The sequence below is a fragment of the Prionailurus bengalensis genome, chromosome C1 (assembly GCF_016509475.1).
Source record: "Prionailurus bengalensis isolate Pbe53 chromosome C1, Fcat_Pben_1.1_paternal_pri, whole genome shotgun sequence".
Taxonomy (NCBI): domain Eukaryota; kingdom Metazoa; phylum Chordata; class Mammalia; order Carnivora; family Felidae; genus Prionailurus; species Prionailurus bengalensis.
Genome location: NC_057345.1, coordinates 142,996,985 through 143,018,717, shown reverse-complemented (window position 1 = coordinate 143,018,717; position 21,733 = coordinate 142,996,985). Strand labels below are relative to the sequence as shown.

The window sequence follows — 21,733 nt, the reverse complement described above, 5'->3', positions numbered from 1 at the left end:
ATATTTTTGTGGGTTTTCCCTCCATAGATAGGTTTTTCTTACCTATGTAATTATAACATACTGCTTGATTTAATTCTTAGTTCTTATTTAATTCCGCCTTATTTCAGACGGGATTGAAAGTGACTATGTTTTTCTCATTAGCTCTTGTGATAGAAATCAGATTTATTTCCTTAAAAATGATGTTCCTAAAAACATCATGCAGTGTAATAAGTATATACAAATTTTATTTATTTGAAACGTGTATGGATTGACAGGTAGGCATGTCATGAATATACCAGAGTTTATTGTAAGCATCTGCAGACATTGAAATGGTAAATGGTGCAACAGCTCTTTTGGAGAAAAATCTCTATCATCTTCCTGATCTTTATGCCCTTTTTTTTCATTTTTACATCTGGAGTATCCCCCTTTTGCTACTAAATAACCTTTGTCCCATGAAAGAATGAAACTTTCACAACATAAAATAGCCTCTGACATTCCTGTGAACTGGTTTCTTATGACTGGTACCAACGTTTTGTGATTATGGGACTTTGACTTGCTTAAATGACCAGTTATTCACATCACTACATGCCTTACATTTTAGCAAATCATTCTATATCAACATGGATGAAATCTTTTTGAAACAGTTCCAATGTTTGGATGCTTCTAGGTTTAGGATTCCCAAATAACATTCTGCTGTATTTTCATTATTTTCTTGTACAAGGAACATTGTGATGGACATATTCTACTGAAAGCTTGGTTCATAGTTAGGAGTATTTTTTTTGTAGTTAGAAATATTCTTTTGGCTAGAATTTCAGAAGTGCAACTACTCGGATTAAATGATACGGGATTTCAGAGTGTCTATTCATATTTAATTAATATTGTGGGTTTTAAAAAACCTTTTCCACTTAAATAAAAGGATAAGCGTGTTGTCTTATTTTGAACTTAATTATTTATTGATACTATTTTTCTGTGTATTTCAGTGTCTTATTCTTTCATTCTTTTCATTATTAGAATCTTAGTGTTTTTCTTATAAATCAGTCGAATCCTTTAATCATTATTTTTGCAGACTTCCCAGTTTGCCCCTTTAATTTTTATAAATATCTTTATAGCATATAAACATGTTTATTAATATAAAAAATTCACATAAGAAAACCAGGAAAGAGATATAATAAGCAAAAATAACATTAAAATCATCTATTGTCCCACCATTCTAAGAAAATCAGTGTCAACACTTTGGGATGGACATGTATATATTTGAGTGTGTGTGTTGAACATAGAATTCTAAAATGCCCTGTAATTTTTCCACAATATACTATAGACATTTTTCACATATAAAAAATTATTTTAATGATGTATTTGATGTTTGGGTCGTCCCAATTTATTTAACCAGTCTTCTGTTGATGTACATTAACTTGTTACTTACTTCTCACCATTAAAAACAATACTGCAATTAATACAGTATTAATTCAGTATTAATACAGTATTAATACTGAATTTAGTTTTCATTTAGTCTACAAGTCAAGTATCTGTGTCAAAGTGTATGGACTTTTAAAAGACATGACAGGGGCGCCTGGGTGGCGCAGTCGGTTGAGCGTCCGACTTCAGCCAGGTCACGATCTCGCGGTCCGTGAGTTCGAGTCCCGCGTCAGGCTCTGGGCTGATGGCTCGGAGCCTGGAGCCTGTTTCCGATTCTGTGTCTCCCTCTCTCTCTGCCCCTCCCCGGTTCATGCTCTGTCTCTCTCTGTCCCAAAAAATAAAATAAAATGTTGAGAAAAAAAAAAAAAAAGACATGACATTTCCCAATTGTCTTCCCCAACGTATACATACATACATACAACCATATGTATGTATGTATAGGTAACATACATATATGTGTAACATGCATAAATGTGTAACGTACATATATGTGTAACACACACACATATATATATATATAAAATATTCTTCCAGCTGACCCTTTTATTTAACATTGGGTAAGAATACTGTCCAGTTTTATCATGTAGCATTAGATGACCTGTCTTCCTTCTTAGTGATGCTTTCCTGCCAGCATGTCAGTGTACAACTCTCAGCATTCAATGCTATTTCTTTTACTTTTTTGTTAAACGTTCTTTGTCTTACAGGAAGTTCATATTCAATTTAATAATTTGGACTATACTCTTTCCCAAGTGTGACTGAATTCCCATTTCATCATTCTTTCGTAGGAAAATTGCTTTTGATGAACAAGTTATTAAGTTGCAGGAACACATCTTTATTTCGAGTGATACTTGTTTCATTTTTTTAAGTCTCAGCTGATCTCTGGGTAAAAAGTGATACCTCACCTGTATAGTTACATTTCTTTGGTTTATAACTGAGTTTGAATATCTTCATAGATTTTTGGTCATTTTATATAAAAGTGTGTGTCCTTTGTACATTTTGCTACTGGCTTTGTGAAAGTTCTTTTAAAGAATATTAATCTTTTGCCGTGTGTCATTAATCTTTTTACCTTTTTTATGGTATCTTAAGTTGTTCTCATAAAAGTTTAAAATTTTAGTTGAATATGTTAGACTTTATTGTTTGTGCCTCTTGTTCAAAATTTTTGTGTGGGTAAGATGGAAAATAACATAGCTAATGGTTGTAGGATATTTTTATCTGTACTCTGAGTGGATAATAGTCACTATTCCTTACTCTCCCTTAATAAATGGTTTATAGTTAATGTGATAGGATCAGTAAAGAGGATTGACTTAAGTGTTCATAAGGTTTTGCCTTTTTATCAGATCCTACCTAAGCCCTACATTGAATACAGTTCAGATATAAAATAAGTGTTGGAAGTCCTGTGCTAATTCATTCAAAAAATACATTGAATGTCCATCTGTTAATGTCTGACATACTAAGGGATATATTAAATTATATGATGAAACGTACGATTAAAATGTTTTTTACAAAGGTTTTAATAACATGGGGAAATGATGATTGTGACATGTTAAGTGGGAAAAATGGATACAAACTTTTAGATGTAGTATGACCTCAAAATAAGTATAGAAAAAAGAGGAAGAAAATATAATATTATTACAAGTTGTAAGGCAATAGCATTATGGTTGGTATTTTTCTAATTCTTTATGCTTTTGTGTATCCTAAATATTCTATATCAGGCATATAACATTGATAATTAGAAAGCAGTATTGGATCATTTTTTTTTGTTTTTAGAATCATCTTGATGGCAAGGAATACAAAAATAGTTTTTAATTTATAAGTAAATGAGATGCTTGGGTTTTGTTTCTTTTTGTTCATCTAATATTACATTTGGGGACATTATGAAGAGAGATCAAGATAATTAATAAAAATTGATTAACTAATACAATACCAATTGCAGTCTCCATTGTAAAGTTGAATGATTTTGATAGAATTCTTATCAATTGTTGTGGATATAAAAAGATTAACTACTGGGGCACCTAAGTGGCTCAGTTGGTTAAGTGTCTGACTTCGGCTTAGGTCATGATCTTGCAGTTCATGGGTTCAAGTCCCGCTTCGGGCTCTGTGCTGACAGCTCAAAGCCTGGAGCCTGCTTCAGATTCGTGTCTCCCTCTCGCTCTCTGCCCCTTCCCTGCTCGTGGTCTGTCTCTCTCAGTCTCTCAAAAATAAATGAACATTTATTTTTTTTAAAGATTTAAAAAATTTTTTCTTTTAAAGATTAACTACTGTTTTAATTTATTATCTTGATATTTCACTGCTTTTGAAAGTTTCTTGAGCATAGATCATCTTTATTCAGATGGTGATTTTTAAAAGATACAAGCAAAATGCAATGAGAATTAGAAAAAACTATTATTTCTAGTGGGGGATTCAAGAAGTTTTCGTGTAAGTGCGGTGGTATTGTAAACTAGACACTGGACTGGATCACAGCCTGGGTTGTAAGCATAGGCCTGCTATTCCGGTATGCATGACTTTATGCATATTTCCAGTGCTTTAAAACCTCAACTTCACTAGTTTTCAAGACCTTTTTAAACAATGGAACCCTTTTTCACAAGTGGTATTCTGTGGAACGCTTGTATAAAAAACAGGTAAAGTTGTTTTATTTCTGTGCATTTTCTGTTAGTTACCATAATATTTACTGGGTAAAAACAAGAGCAGTTTAATTAAAATTAAGTTTAATTTAAACTTTACATTTATTTTTAAATTTATTAATGTTTCACAGTCAATCTTTGAAAGTCAGAAAATGATTGACCAAAAATGGAAAGGGTTGATTTACTAAAGATAGAAATGATAAGATTGGAGTTAATGGTCATACTGTACATATAAATGATGCTAACATTTTAGCTTTATGTTAATAAAACTTAAATGATGTTTTTTAGGGAGAGCAATAATTATTTTAAGAAAATGTAAAATCTTTTTTGGATTATAAAGTCACTTGCTTATTTTTGTATTTAAAATTATAGTTTAATGGACTGCTTTTACTAATATTTGTCAGATAAGAACTTTTAATAAAAGATGGGACTTAAATTTATACAACATTTTGTCATGGTGAATATGGATTTCAAATATTTTGTTTTTTCAATTATTATTTGATTGAATAAACTAAGTTATTTGATTCAGAGAAAATAATTTGCTACCCCTTAAAATGAATATAAGAACCCTTCTATGAAAAAGCAAAATTGATATATGAATGAAGGTCGGAAGGGAATGACCCCAAATGGTTAACAGTAGCTTTCTCTAAGGAATGGGATTGTGGGAACAAGTCTAAGTTTTATATCAGGTCTAAAAATGACTTAGTTATAACTATTAAATTATTTTTTAATTTAATAATTATTAGGTTGAATTGTTAATTAGTATCAAATATTTAACAGTGTGTTAATTATTGATAAGTTGGAAAACAGAAGTATAAGAAATATAAATATATTCAATAAATAATGAATATAAGCAAACAATATATTATTTCTTAAAATTTTCTACTCTTAGTATCAAAATTAATTGTAATACACTGAAAATTAGAAAACGAGAACGCTTTAAACAGTAATTGTTTCAAATGTATTAAATGTATTATAATTAAAACTACTTTGACTTTAGAAGGGAATTCAGGTAATTCATGCTAAACTTTCTTTTGATTTTAAGCTGCCAACTGATAGAGTGCAGAAATGATAACTTTCTGAATACTGTTGCTATAAACAAACATCTCTTCGGTTCCTGCTATGTGAAAAGGAGCCAAATGTAATGATTGTGGTCTTATTCAAGGACAGAGTGCTGATGATATCATTTCCATAGACAGCACAATGCTGCAGCTGGCTCTGTCAGTCTAGTAAGAGAGCTCACTTAAAAAAAGACCATGAAGTAATTTGCAATTCAGGGGCAATATTTTAAGGGAAGTGAACTCGAAGTCTACTCATTAAAATCAAAGAAAACCTTGTGCCTTTTTTTTTTTTTTTTTTAATATTTTTGTCTCTTCAAAGTGTAACCATACCAACTTGCATAGCCTACATTAGGAATTCAGGAAAAGGGGCCAGTGTTAAGAATTTTGCTTGTTGGAAAAGTTCTTTAGAGTAAGACCTTGGAGGGAAAAATTGTATAGGTGTCTGGAATTTAAACCTACATTGCTAATTTCATGTAAGACATTTAAGAAATGTGTTTCAGAGGTATTTATTAGTTATCTGTTCCCTCACAGTGTCAGGCTGACCAGCATACAAGTGCATGAGTCCCAGTGGCATGAAAGCAGTCAGAATTCCCACCTTCCTTGGCTCAAAGGAAACAAATGAAGTGAGTAGCTTTCAATGGACCTGGCCAAAAATCCACTAAGTATGTATCTAATTTTCTTAGGGCAGTATTTTAGCTGCACATGATTTTTTGATGCTGTGTGTATCTCCTCACTCCGCTTTTCTTATGCCCAAAAATATACCCTTTGGCTTACTATATACAGTAGCAAAATAAAATTCAGTAAAAAGCTGAGTACCTACCATGTCTTAGAAACTGAGGGGTCATGGATGTAGAGCATGAAACCACCTATGCTCCAGGGTTGCCTAGTCTGCTGGGGAAGGGGGGGCGGGGGGAGGGAGATATATGAACAAATAGCTTGTGCCGTGTAAAAAAACATAACAGATATAAGTATTTCTGCTTCTAGTCATAAAATTTCTGACCTGTGTACTCTTGGAATGGCCCAAAGATTTATAAGAAGTAAATCTGTGCCAGAGCATCTCCCTTGTATTAGCTACTAAGCTAACAAGCTTGGTTCTTTTTATTGGGATATTTTTTATATGTCATCTACTGACGTTTTCACTCCTGCATTGTGGGCATTTCTCAAGACATGCCATGCTCTGCTACTTGAAGTCATCCAGGGTTTTACCAAACCTCCCTCTCCATCCTTGACCTTTGTTCTTTATTTAGACCTGCGTCACCTACTGACTCATGTTCCCTATGTGATTGTTCAGATGATGTCTGAAATGTGATGTGTATGTCAAAACCACCCACCTCCTGCTTCCTTCTTCCCAATTTTCCCAAGTTTCAGTACCATTGATCTTCTCGTGATCCTGCAAAGTAACAACCTCCTTCAATAGAATGGCCTCTCCTTGTTTTCTTTCTCCCCCTCTCTCTTCTTTCTGTCTTTGTTACTGCTGTTTTTTTTTTCCTTTCAAACTCCCAACCTACAAATTTTGGAAGGTTCTGATTCTCATGAAACTCTACTCTGAAGTTTCCTTTTTAAAATACTACTGAAGTTACTTAATCAGTTACAGTGTTACAAAACTGCTGGTATATCAACATACTTTTAAATGACAGACTTAGTAGAACAATAGCATCATTATTTCAAATGGATAATTTCTGGTAATTACACATTTAAGTTAATGTTCTGAATGTACAAGTGTCTTGAATTCCGTGGCCACTCAACAATAATGGGATTAAAAACAATTCTAAAGTATTGTTTGAAAGCAAATGGATAGAGAATAGCTCTGAGTTAAACTTCTAACATATTTAGAGATTTTGTAGTTGTCGAAACCATTATTCTTTCTTTCAAATATTGGAAAACCTAAATAAGCTTATTGAATCTTTTAGTATATAAGAACCGAAAATCCAAAAAAAAGAATCAGATGCTTCTGAATTCAGCTGGCTAATTTTCCACAGATTTACCTATAAACCAATTCTTTTATTTTTGGTGTAGTATTCTTCTTAACAACTGTTCTTTAGAACAAAATAAGTCAGAGATTCCTCGAAGTTGTTTATTTCTCCCATAATTGTCCAGGGCAGGTGTTCCAGTTGAAGGCCAGGTCCTTCCATCTTGCGACCCCACCATCCAGAGGGACTTGCTGTCATCTGCATCAAGCCTGAAGGTGAACAGAGAATATGGAGGAGGTATGTCTGCTTCTTAAAGGCCTCAGCCCTAGAAGTGGAATGCCTCACTTCCTTTCACGTTCCATTGGCAAGAGCTAACTGTAGCCACCCTGAGACGCACTGTTGGCTCAGAAGTGTAATCCCTGCTGGGAATCCACTTCTCATTTAACCACCATACCCCCCAGTCATTGGGAAGCGTGTGGCTTGGTTTGCGCACTGTCACTGAGGCCATTTGGACAAATTAACATGATTACAGTACCACAGAGAATACGTTTAACTCGATTAACTCAGACCGGGGGACAGATCAAGAGAAGCTTTTGGGAAGGGATGGTATTTGAGCTGTGTTGTGAAAGAAGCAGGTAAGCTAACTAGGTGAAAAAGAGGTAAAAGATTTTAGGCAGAGAAAATACATGCAAAAGATATGCATACATGCAAAAAGTATGAAGGAATATGGCCTATCGGGGACAAAAGTAGTACAGTATAGGTGGGTTGGATCGTGGAACCATGATGATGTGGCAAAGAGTCTTTGGGTTCAAGGGCAAAATTATGTGTTCAAGAGATTTTTAGGATGTAGAACCCATGAAGTTGGGAATGACATAGGACCTCAATGAGGAGAAGTAGTCTGGTCCCTGAGGGTCTACACCGCATGCCAGGCAGAGGGAACCACAAGTGCAGAGGCCTCAGGTGGGAATGGAGTTGGTGTGTCTGAGGAGAATGAAGACTATGGCTGGAGCATATGTGGGAGGAGATGAGGTCTGAAAGGTACAGAGGCCATATCACTGAGGGCCTTTTAAGCCATGAGGAAATTTTGGAGTTTATTCTAAATCCAATGGACGTGTTGGGCTCTGTGCTGACTGCAGAGCCTGGAGCCTGCTTTAGGTCCTGTGTCTTCCTCTCTCTCTGCTCCTCCCCTGCTCACACTCTTTCTCTCTCTCTCCAAAATAAATCAACATTAAAAAAAATTTTTTTTTTTTAATTCGGTGGAGAGTTATTTGAAGATTTTAAGCAGGGAAGTGATATCTTTGTGCAGTAAGACTACACTAAAGACATGTATTTATTCCGTCATAACAAACATATTCTCCCCAAAATACAGTGTTTTCTAAATGGTGCATGTCAATGCAGTGTATTAGTGTGGAATTCATCATTTTAGATTGACATTGACATGTTTATTTGAATTAATACTCTCAGCTGTCTCATGGTGAGAAAAACAAGTTCATATGCAACAGAAATAGAGAAAGACAACAGGTATAGGGAGGGCACGGAATGAGAAAATAATGCCAAATGTTGCTCATCTTAATTTTTTTTTTTTTTAATGGAACATTTTGGGTATGGTTTTGCAAAAGCCAAGCCAAGATCGTGTGTTGAAGGAGGTCCCCAACAGGAAAGTTTCTTTCATGTAAGATAATGGCGTCATTTTTCCCACAGGCTGTGCCCTGATTCTCTTGGAGTCTGTGGAAGGCACTGGCCCCACAACTTCATGTAGAGGATTCTGGGAAGAGTTCAAAAGAAATTAAAGAGAATTAGAAATTGGAAAATTCCTGCTTCTAAATAAGAATTTGGGACATGATAATCTGAAAATGCACTTTTAAAAGTGACTTCTTTAGACCCAAGGAATAGTTTTAGAAGAGGGGAAAGAGAGTTCTAGAGCAAACTGACACAGTTGCCTATAGAATGTGATATGAGGGGCATTTCTGCAAGGATTTCTCATTCAAAGTGCCTCCCTGCAACCCCTCACTGACCCCAGGAACTTTCCCAAGTGCTTGTCATTAAAATGTCATTCTATTGGTTGGGGTAAGATTTTTATCTCTCTGAGAACAGGGGAAATATCCTTACCTGATACGGTGGATGCATCAACAGCTGGATTGTCTCCCAAGGCACCTAATTCAGCACATAGTCGATGCTCCTCCTCACTCGTGAGGGTATTGCAATACTTCAGTGGACAAGGCATGTCGTCTCCACTTTGCTCCATCCCTAGCAGATAAAAGCTTTGTTTCATAATTTAAAAAAATCAAGGCTATGGGGTATGAACTTCTTGATTTTCCTGCCCTCTTATCTACATATTTAACTTCCTCAGCCTATTTTTGGGAATTTGTTCCCTCACTAAGACTGACTCAAGTCTCCTTCCATAACTGTACTCTTGGTTACATAGTCTGTCACATTAATTCCTTAAATGTTTGCTTCCTTCATTCTAAAACATTTTATTGAGCACCTGCTATGCGCATGCCTCTGTTTGAGGCTGGGGATATATATGTGATAATCAAGATGGTCATGGTCAGTTTTGACAAGATGAATGTTTATTAGATTTTAAATCTCTTTCTCTTGAATGGCTCCATCCTTACAGTCTAAAACCATATCTAATTCTCTCCCTATTATAAACAAATAGAAAAAATTTTAATGTCTCTTGACTTTATGCCCTCTTCTTGTTAACTACTTATATCCCTCCTTGTCAGCCAAGCCTCTGGAGTAAATAATTAGTGTTTCTAAAACTTAAGTTCACATGAACATTTAAAAAAATTTTTTTAATGTCTATTTTTGAGAGAGAGTCAGAGCCTGAGTGGGGGAGAGGCAGAAAGAGGGAAACACAGAATCCAAAGCAGGCCCCAGGCTCTGAGCCATCAGCACAAAGCCTGACGCAGGGTTCAAACTTGCAGACCACAAGATCATGACCTGAGCTGTCGTCGGACACTTAACCGACTGAGCCCTCCAGGCACCCCTCACGTGAGCCATTTTAAAATAAATTTGATCCATATTTGTGCCCTATAAAAAAAATGAACTCAAAATGGAAGATAAACCTAACTATAAAACTTAAAACTATAAAACCTCATTAAAAAAAACCTAGAAGAACATTTTTGTGACCTTGGGATAGGCAAAGATTTGTTAGATTATATTAACAAAATATGAGCCATAAAAGAAAAAGACAGGTTGGGCTTCATCAAAGTTAAGAACTGTTCTTTGAAAGACACTGATAAAGAAAAGAAAAAATAAACCACACACTGGGACACAATGTATGCAATCACATATCCCAAACACAGAAAGAACTCAAAACTCAACAAGAAAATAAACCAACTTAATTAACAGATAGGCAAAAGATCTGAACATGCATTTCACTAAAGTAGACCTACAGACGACAAATAAGCACATGAAAAGATGTTCAACAGCATCAGTCATCAGAAAAACACACATTAAAACCACAAGGAAGTTACCATTGCCCTCTAGAATTGCTAAAGCTAAAGGACCGATTAAACCAAGTGTTGGTAAAGATGAAGAGGAACTTGAGCTCATACACTGCTGGTGGGGATGTACAATAGTACAGTCCCTCTGGAGAATAGTTTATCTGTTCCTCAAAAAAGTTAACTCTACATTTATTGTATGACTCAGCCATTTCACTAGTAGGTATTTAACCCAAGTGAGAAAAAACATATGCCCCATACAAGGGCTTGTACACAAATGTTCAGAGCAGCTTTATCTGCAGTAGTCCCAAACTGGAAGCAAGCGAAATGTCCCTGAGCAGATGCGTGGATAGACACATTGAGCTCTAGCCTTATAGTGAAATACTATGCAGCTATAAAAAGGAATAAACTATTGATACATAAAACAACGAGCATGGATCTCAAAGTTAATGTGCTTGGCATATGCAAGACAAAAAAAGATTACATACCCCATAATTCCATTTATATAAACTTCTAGAAAATGCAAAGTGATCTATAGTAACAGCAGTTCAGTAGTTGCCTGGAGCTGGGGGACTTGTGGGAGGTAGGATTATTACGTGGCATGAGGAAACATCATGGGATGATAGATATATTCATTATTTTCACAGAGATGATAGCTTTATATATGTCAACTCATCACATCGTGCCCTTAAATATGTGCAATGAATTATATGTCAATTGTACTTCAACAAAGATAATTTTTAAAGGCTACATAATGTTCCATTTCCATTAATATGACATTTGTGGAAAAGCACAATTATAGGGACAAAAAAGTGGCATGGGGACATTTTTGGAATGATGAAATTGTTCTCTATTTTGATTGTAGTGATGGCCACATGACTATACATTTGTCAAAATTCACAGGGCTCTACACTAAAGAGGGAGATTTTATTGTATATAAATTATGGCTTAAATTTAAAAATAAATAAGTTAATGAACCATCGTGTTTTAATTAAAATTCCACATAACGGTATACATTTAAATCAAGTGTATTTTTATAAATGATGTTTATTATTTATACACTTAAACCAAAATACATTTACAAATCCAATTTTAAAACTATAAATTCAGTACCATCCAAATAAGCAACATTAATTCAACAAGACAATGTTATTTTGCTGAAAATGAAACACTTGTGGGTGCAGAATCTTTCTTCGAGACCACTTAGCCGCACCCAACACTCAGCGCAGAGCATACGCTCTCTCAATTCCTCTCTTCCCTCCCTCCCCCTAGACCTTTACAGCCTCTCCACCACTCGGGGTGTTGTAACTTCACATATCAGTTGCCATTTTCTGCTCCCCACAGGTCTCCTTTTAGCTCTGAGAGTTTCTGATCCTAAAACAAAAGGAAGAGCAAGGAAGCCACCGCAGGGGCTGACCTGAGAAAAGAAAATCTGAAAAACAAACTGGGATGGTTGCACACCTACTGACATGAATCCTCTTTCTTCCACTAAAAGTGGACGTCCGTCTGTGTCACAGTACAGAAGGACCCCTTCTCTTACCTTAGCCTTGGAAGCACTAGGCTTGAGAGGGCAGAGAGGGGAGAATGCCAAGCTTGTCCCTTAAAGACAGTGGGCTTGAAGTACAGTCTTTCATTAATCTTTGTATTCTCAGTGCCTTGCACTACCTGGCATATGTCAGTTAATTAGTGAATGACTAAATGAGTAAATGAATAAATCATATTCATTCAATTGCAATAAATAAAACATCAATGATTAAATGGGGCAACCTAAATACAAATTAATTTGCCTTGGTTTATCAATATGGGATAAGCATCTGCTTCATGCACCAGCCCTTAATAACACCCAGTTGATATTTGTCTTTTTGAGATGTTCTATTATCTGACAGAGGCTTTGGGGACTGAACTTCACACAGGCTCCTGTGGAACTTGTCTTACTAAACAGCCTCAGAATTTCACATGTGTTGTTTTTTTGTTGTTTTTTGTTGTTTCAAGCAATCTACACCAAATGTGGGGCTTGAACTCATGACCTCCAGACCAAGAGTCACATACTCTACCTGCTGAACCAGCCAGGCGTCCCAGTCCACATATTTTTGAAACCAAAAGTACAGACTGTACACTTCGGCAAGTTATTTCTGACATTTAATTTCTTCTCAAATTGAGTAAAATGGGGTTACTAATAGCAACAACTTATTAGAGTTGATATGAAGAATGAGTCAATACACATAATGTGACCATACCCTTCCTTAAGCTTGCTTAGAATTCAAGGAATAGCCATCTGGCACAATTTCACTTGGGATCTCCAAAGGAAATGATTGCTTTTTATTTAAATTTAGGTAGAATAAATTCTGGGCACACAGAGTTTGTCCTTGAGAGAAAAAACAAGGAAGAAGAATGGCACTAAATTGGAATGTGTTTTTTGCTCATACAGATTCCATAGAATTTGTTCTCTATTGTGTCTCTAGTCATCTAGGTGAAAAGTAGGTTTCCAAAAGGAAGGGGAGTATATGGTGGAGCTGTGAGGAGAAAAATGACCTTGCCCTGTGACCTTGTCTCTGCAGGGGAGTTGTAGGCTGGTGGTTGCCAGCATTCCAGCTGGATTGTTTTGAATCTTCTCTTCATCCCTTACTGGTTGTATGGTTTGGAGCAAATTACTCTCTTAGCCACCTCTTCCAGCTTTTGCTTTTGTTCACAAATGGGAATAGCATCTACTTATGTGAGGATTCAGTAAGGTCATACAAGTGTGGAGGAAAGAATATGTGATTTAAAAACCTAATTTCACATGCTCCTGCATGAAAGGGCTTCAACAGGAAAATGTACCCTTTTGCTTAGGAACAGGCATCAATGGACCGTTTCGTTCTTAGTGGCAAACCTGAGCACCCATCTGGATGTGAGAGGTTGAGATAAAGTGGGTAGTAAAGGTAATTTGTAAGTAATGAAGTTATGGGAGTTTAATTTTTTTCCCCTGAAACCCAAAAAAAGGCATTTGGACCCTGGAACTAAAGGAAAAAGATGGAGAGCTTGTCCAGAGCACTCTTTTGCAACAGGCAGAGCAGATGATAAAGTGAAGTTTACTTTTCCTTTGGTGCTTCCTGTGTCTTCTACAAAGCTTTCAGCTTCCTTAGACTTGCATTAGCACTGCTTTGGGGAATCAAGGGAAGGTCATGCTCAGAGCAAGCTGGAGTAGCCCATAGGATGGCAATAGGGGATCAAGTTCTAGAACAGAGCAGCAGCGTGTGGCAAGAGGAAACACCAGGAAAATAGCTAGACTCTCCCTAGCTGTTAATATATTTAATATTATCTACTTATTAATATATTTGTATTTTATTGTCTTTATAGTCCTTTGAAGTCAGAAAGCTGGAGGGCCAAGGGACAAGTGAAATGCACTTGCCCCTGCCACCCCCTTAGTATAAGCTGCTGCCTTCTCTGGTCTGGACTGTTCCATTGCCTCTAAATTAGTTTCTCTGCATCCTTTGTTGTTCCTTCCAATCCATCCTTTTTTTTTTTAAGTTTACTTATTTATTTTGAGAGAAAGAGAGAGGGTGGGAGACGGGCACAGAGAAAGGGAGCGGGAGAGGGAGAGAATCCCAAGCAGGACTCATTCCCCTGAACCGTGAGATCATGACCTGAGCTGAAACCAAGAGCTGGACACTTCCCCAGCTGAGCCACCCAGGTGCCCTCTAATCCATTCTTTACACAATTGCCAGAACATATTTAAAGCATAAAATGGATCAAGTTACCAACCTTCTTAAATCTTTTCATTGGCTTCCCAATTCTACCTTGGATAAAGTCACAACTCCTTACCTTGACCTAGAAGGTCCGCATCCTCTGCCCCTGTTTCCATGAGCAGCCTCACATGGTATCCAGTGGCCCCTTCACCGACCGCGCTCCAGGACCTTCAGGGCGCGAACTTTCCTCTCTGTTCCTGATCTCCTCCTCCTCCTATTCTGCACACGTCTGGCTCATCGCACTTTCAGGTCCCGGCACCAATGTCATCTCTTTGGTGAGACCTTTCCTGCTCACTCTAGGTAAATAGGTCTCACTCTCTGACCCTTGTTGTTTTGCAGCACCCTGCTTGTTTCTTCATTACACTTCATGTGGTTTTGTGAGTATTCATCTTTTTGCTTTCCTATTTACTACCTCTGTAGGGGCAAAGGCTTTGATTATTTCACAAACCCCACCATACATCTAGCACCTGGTTCAGTACCTGAACCCTGGTAGACATTAAATAAATGTTTAAAGGATGAATGAATGAACACATATCATTTTATGTACGTAGTATATGACATGTTATTGCAACATGTAATCAATGTAAAAATTACTAATGAGATATTTTACATTTTTTCGTGCTAAGTCTTCAGAATCTGTTGTGTGTTTTACACTTAATGGCACATCTCCATTTGAACTCATCATATTTTATTTTATTTTTAATTTTTTTTAATGTTTATATTTGAGAGAGAAAGAGACAGAGCATGAGCGGGGGAGGGGGAGGCACGGGGGGTGGGTGGCAGCTGTGCACAGATGGAGACAGAATCTGAAGCAGGCTCCAGACTCCGAGCTCCAAGCTGTCAGCACACAGCCTGATGTGGGGCTTGAACTCACAAGCAGTGAGATCATGACTTGAGTAAGTCAGACGCTTAACCAACTGAGCCACCCAGGTACCCCAGATCTTGTCATATTTTAAGTGTTTAATAGCCAAATGTGGCTATTGGTTCTCTATGGACAGTGCAGGTTTGGAGCATACTAGCGGCCAATATATGGTAGCTACCGGATAAAAATAATGCAAAACTTCAGAAGAAAGGTTTATTTTAAGAGGTGGGGGAGAGAGCTATACCCATTGGCCAAGTCAACAGGATGAGGCTTCATTCACTTGTTAACATCTGGAACGGGAGGGATACCATGAGTGCCCTGGATGGATAAGACAGCTGGACCCAGAGGGAGGTGGACATCGGTGCAAAAGCCCTTGACTTTCAGATACCTGTGAAGAGCCTGGAGAGCAGAGGACAGCCCGAGGGCAACAGGCTTTGTTGCAGGAGTGGGAGGAGAGAGTAGGCAGCAGGCTTTGCTGGGAAGGCCTCTGCCAGCAGAGTATCTCAAAATGGAATGCATCCAGACACTATCAGAGATCTTGCAGAAACATACTGTTCCTGGGATTTGTTGGTGGCAGAATATGTAACATCGATTTTTTTTTTCTTCTTTAAAATTCCTTCCGCTAATTTGTGGCCAGCATGTTTCCATGTTTCCAGTTAGGAAGTTGGAACTAGATAACCAGGCTGTCTACTGAAAAAAGTTTTACCCATGTTTCTGGGCAGGAAACTGTCCCCTAAAAAGTGACTTTTAGATGTGAGCCACTCACTAAAAATTATTCATCATCGTATTCATGGCACAGTGCTCAGGAGAAAAATCCACTATGTGTATTTAAAACTCAGTTTCAATACTATGAGAGTAAAATGTGTGTAGTGCAAAGAGATAAGCCACTTACTCTGGTGTCCAAAGCAAAAACTGTCTCCTGCCCACATTTGACTATTGATTATGTTTCATTGCTCAGTGCTGTTATCTCCTGTCATCAGAAGGACAAAAGGACAATTACTGCCAAGCCACCAAGCCCATCTCTTTGCTCCTAGAAGCAATCTGAGTGGTATATTCTGAATCATTTTGTACCGAGGGCTCCCAGAAGCGTCAGTAGGGTATCTGTAAGCAGGAGTGAGTTTATAATATTTAAGGGAGAATCCTTCACTGCAGATACAAGAATCCAGCCCACAGCTCAGAGTGAATAATTTTAATATTTTGACTTCTCCAGAAAATGAAGACCCCACACCCCAAGTTTCAAAGAATATCTGCCAGTAGTATTTTGCTGGGAATCCTGGGAATCCATGACTTACAAAAGGTATAGTACTTTTGGTGAGAGATTTCCAAGACAGGGGCAAGAAAGGTAAGGGGTTCTCAGGATGATTTCCCCAGCACTCAGAATGCTGCTAACTTGATAAAATATCAGCTGCTATTTGACAACAAACGGAAACACACCATGAAAGCACAACTGTTCTTTTCAGACTGTATTAATAGAAAAATCTGGTGAACAAGAAAGATTAGTACAAGAATGTTCTATCAAGTAGATCCAGTTTCTCTAGGGAAATGTTAATCCCTATTCACTACAGGCTTTCACATTAAAATGAGTCATTATTGTATCACTGATTAAGATTTTATAAAGGTTAACAGGTGTAGAGTCAAATGAGTCTTTTTAAATTATTTTTCCCCTTCAAATATTTGTAAGGACATTACAGATAATATTCTTAATGAAATAAAGCATTAAAATACATTTAAAGATTCTTAGGGCCGCCTCACCAATTTCATTCCTCTTTTTTCGGTAAACTTAAACTATACTGTTATGTCTCATTCCTTGCATGTTTTCTGCTTGCTGTATATGTATGTATCTATAGATGAAATACAGTATTGCTTTTGCATATTTTTAATCTTAAATAAATGGTAACTACTGCTACTAGTTTGTGTCTTGCAAAAATTTCTATGAACGTATAAGCATGTATACACACACACACAGACACTCTCATTTCTACACCTTCTGTTTTTCACTTAATGTATCTTAGGTATCTTTTGATATTCATCCATATAGATCTGCCTCATTTGGTTTAACAGCTGTAGGTATTCCATTTTAGATGAACTTTAATTTATTATCCTAATTTCTTATTGATGGACATCTAAGTTGTTTACTTTCCTCTATTGCAAACATTCCTGTATTACAAATACTGCTGAAGTTATTTCTACATACTCACAAAAATATATCTGTGAGTTAAATTTCCAAAGGTGTGTTCATTTTAAAGTTTGACAGACATAACTAAATTCCTCTTCAAAAAGCATGAGAGTCACCCCTGTCAGAATGGCTACATTAACAACTCAGGCAACGACAGATGTTGGAGAGGATGTGGAGAAAGAGGAACCCTTTTGCACTGCTGGTGGGAATGCAAGCTGGTGCAGCCACTCTGGAAAACAGTATGGAGTTTCCTCAAAAAATTAAACATAGAACTACCCTACAACCCAGCGATTGCACTACTAGGTATTTATCCAAGGGATACAGGTATGCTGTTTTGAAGGGGCACACACGCCCCAATGTTTATAGCAGCATTATTGGCAATGGCCACAGTGTGGAAAGGGACCCGATGTCCATCAACGGATGAGTGGATAAAGAAGATGTGGTATATACATACAATGGAGTATTACTCAGCAATCAAAAAGAATGAAATCTTGCCATTTGCAACTATGTGGTTTGAACTAGAGGGTGTTATGCTAAGCAAAATTAGAGAAAGACAAATATCATATGACTTCACTCATATGAGGACTTTGAGAGACAAAACAGATGAACATAAGGGAAGGGAAACAAAAATAATATAAAAACAGGGAGGGGGACAAAACAGAAGAGACTCATAAATCTGGAGAACAAACTGAGGCTTACTGGAGGGGTTGTGGGAGGGGGATGGGCTAAATGGGTTAGGGACACTAAGGAATCTACTCCTGAAATCATTGTTGCACTATATGCTAACTAATTTGGATGTAAATTAAAAAAAAAAAAAAAAAAAAGCATGAGAGTGCCTGTCTTCCCATATTCTGGGTATTAACAAATGATTTAACATTAATCAAGCATTGAAAAATGACATTTTGCTTCAATTTGCATTTCCTAAATTATGTGTGAGATTATAAACTCTTTTCATTTGTTTATTGGTCCTTTGTATATTTTTTTTTCCCTTTGAACTGCCTATTCGTAGCCTGTTCTCATTTTTTTTATTGAATTCCTCTTTCAAATCGCTACATGAGTGCTTTTGTATATGAGGGAAATTAACACCATTCTCATAAGTATTGCACCTTTTTTTAAACCCAATTTATTTTCTTTTGACTTTGATCCTGCAGAATTATATTCTTTCTTACTTTTCTTTTATACTCTAGACTGAGTTCTTGCCACTCAACGATTTCCTATTGAACAATTACAGAACCGAAGCAGAGCATTGCTAATAAACCTGCCTCACAGAACTGAGTCTGGGATCCCAGACTCTGGAATGTTTCAGGCAGGCATTAATGTTTATCTGACAGGAATGTTGTGTGGAGGACAGGGAGATTGGATCGGAAGATACTAGAGTTCCTTCCAATTCTCAATAAAGTCCATGGTGCTATGGAGTTTGTTTGAAGTTATTTTGTGGTCTTTCAGAACGAGCACTTTTTGGCTCCTTGGTCTGTGGTTACTCGCATTTATTATAGGGGACTTTATTTCTTGGCTGTGATTTAAACCCATGTGGCACTCAGGAAAGAAAAGAAGTTAGAGCCGTAGCTCAGGCTATGGCCAACATCCCCCATCCCCAACACACACACACACACACACACACACACACGCATTTCTGCCCTTGGAAGTCTGAGCACCACCCCCTCCTCCCCTCTCCCCCCCCCCCCCCCCCCCCCCCCGGTACAGGTGCAGTAGGTTTGTGTAATGTGTGAGGCCCCCACAGGCTGCTGTGGGATCATCTGTTGATCAGCCAGAACACAGCATAGTCCCCTTTCCGGCACACACGCTGTGTGTTTGCTAGCTACTTCTTGAAGATGGACACATTCCCTGTTCTGTTTACACCATGACACTCAATAAATAGCAAATGGTGGTAGTCATAATAATCCTTGGCTGCCTCAAAAAACAAACCCTTGAGTAAAACCAGCATTAGTAGACTCCAAACAACTGTCACATCTCAGGTGCCTCAGAGCAAGCTTGCTATTTGGTAGCCAATGACCTTTCAGGGCGAGCCCACTCCTGGCTGTTACTGGAGGAGAACCAGCCGCTTTCCCAGGGTGCACAGGGGTGGCTTCCGACAGCTGTGTTTGCCCGACTGTTTGAGGTCACCTCTCTATTTAGTCCATGGACTCAATCTGAGAAAAGAAAACACAAAACAACAAACTAAACTGTAAACATGATGTGGCAATGAAAATGGCTTGTTTGCTTAGCTATTGGGAATGCTCCATAGAGGCCAGGCTGAAGGCTGAAAAGGGTGGCTAAGCCAAAAATCTGGGTTGCCCTTTTCAGAATTAAGGCCTTCGAAAGTCCAGATTAGTTTAGCATGAAAATTCCTCAGATCTGGCCTTCCTCCCTCGGGCCTCTGACCAGAGGAGGCTAGTGAAGAGAGTGAACATCTTCCGACGTGCTGGTATAGAACAGCAGTAAGAGACTTGCAGTGTTTCTGGAGAACAGACTGCTAGTTCTGGCCCTACTTTGGCTGAGACGTTATATTGCTAGGCTTAGTTTATGTCAATTTGCCCATCTATGTAATGGGAGGCTCAGACTTCATTAGATGATCCCTAAGGCCCTTTCTGGCCTCTCATTCTAAGACCTCCAGGAATCTTTGCAAAGTTAAATAGAGACCAGAAACTATCCAGGAGACCTTGACTTCATCCATAAGAAGGGTGTATAAATGTTGTAAATGTCCTTGGTGAATTTTATGTAAATTTTGGCACTCCCTCAATCACGTTTCTTAGACTTTGTACCCTGAAGAGGACTGGAGAGATGGTGTAGTTTCATGATTTCATTCAGTGGAGTAGAGGGAGTTTGACAAGTTGGAACAATCACTCCACATCTTAAATTCCAAGTTCAGCTTTCGTCTGTTGTTGTCACTGGTAACAGAAACATGTATCAACTATTCCCATTAAATGAGGAACTTACTATACCAGGAACTTGGCTAAAGACAAAATCAGCTTTGGGGCACTTGGCTGGCTCACTCGGTAAAGCATGTGACTCTTGATCTCAGGGTCGTGACTTCAAGACCCACTTTGGACATGGAACCTATGTAATATAAAACAAACAAACAAAACCAAAATCTCCCTTGTGCCCAACAGGCTCACACCGTCAGTGTAGAGGTAAATCTTAAATAACAAGGTAAAACACAGAGGGAGTGGCATTTTGTAGATGTGAGTTGAAAATGGGATGAGATGCTTTGTGGATGGGGAGAGCCCTGACAGGAGTCTTGAAGGAGGAGACCGCAGTGCAGTGAAGGGGAGCTGGAAGCTTCTGCAAGCCAGAGGGATGTGATGAGTGGGACACACAAGAGCCATGTTTGTGAGACATTGAGCGGAGGAACCTCTAAAAGGCAGGTCAAGACGAATGAAAGCAAGTGGGCAGTAGATTTGGCTGGAAGTGAGGTTCAAGGTTCAGACCCTGCTAGTTGCCTACCCCAGTATCTTTTCTTCTCTTAACCTAGCCCTGATTTTTAGCTGAGCTTCTTGCTGAGAAAGATTATATTTTCCAACCTTTTTTGCAGTTAAGTGTGGTCATGTGGATGAGTTCTGGACAATGAAATATAAGCAGAAATGTTCTGGGGGACTCTGGGAAAGTGCATGATTATATTCCCCCTTTCTTCCTTTGACTTGGAATGCAGATGAGATGGCTGGAGCTCTAGCAGCCATCTTAGACCAGGAGGTGACTTGAGAATGGGTATCATATATTGAAGTTTATAGAGAAGAAAAGGAGGCTGGATCATTAATAATGCTTGTAAGCTGCATACTAGCCCAGGGCTACTTGTTGCTTATCTTTAGACTTATTTTACATGAGAGAGAATTTTAAGTTAGTGTTTTTCGTGTGTGTGTGTGTGTGTGTGTGTGTATACATCTCCGATTTAAAGAAGAATTAGATTGTGCTAAATACAGGATTCCAGAATAAATTGTTTAGACTTAATCCTTTAGAAACTAGAAAACCCTACAGAGTTTTAAATCAATCTATAAAATGTATTTTGAACAACTGCTTTTATACACTAGATGTACACTACACTAGATGTAGACCCTAGATGTTGGAGAGATGTTAAGCTGACTTTCTGAAGACCACAATAATTTTGTTCATCTAAATTGAATTATGGCTTCCTCTATAGTGACATATACATGCACTTTGGCTCATCATGCACCGTTAGAGAAATAGCCTTGGTTATGCTTTTCTTGCCCAAGAGCACCTACAATATACCAAATTCATGAGTGTGTTTGGCTGAGGTGGGAAGGCTGGAGCATTTTAAGCATATAAGCATTAATATGTTTAGTGCTTGCTTAAAACCTAAACTGGGAGCAAATTTAACAACTCCCTCCATGCCCTAAGCACTGAATCAAAAGTAGGGCAGCTGCCTCAAAGTTGATTTTCTAACCAGCTTTCAATGCTGCTGGCCCACAGACCACACTTTTCCTAGCAATTGTCTAGAAAAATGTTACTAACCCTAGGAAGTGCTTTTATTCAGCTTCTCATGGACCATGTGCCATTAAGGATGACACCCAAGGCAAAGTAA

General features: G+C 37.9%; 1 protein-coding gene across 1 annotated transcript in view; it reads left to right on the top strand.

Annotated features, from left to right (window-relative positions):
- Window positions 1–11,410, top strand: part of ARL5A (ADP ribosylation factor like GTPase 5A) — a 41,031-nt gene extending 29,621 nt beyond the window's left edge. The window contains exons 7-8 of the transcript XR_006296827.1: window positions 5,609–5,700; window positions 7,175–11,410. The gene's annotated coding sequence lies outside the window, so the exon portion shown is untranslated. The remainder of the gene's footprint in view (window positions 1–5,608; window positions 5,701–7,174) is intronic.
- The last annotated feature ends 10,323 nt before the right edge of the window (window positions 11,411–21,733 follow it).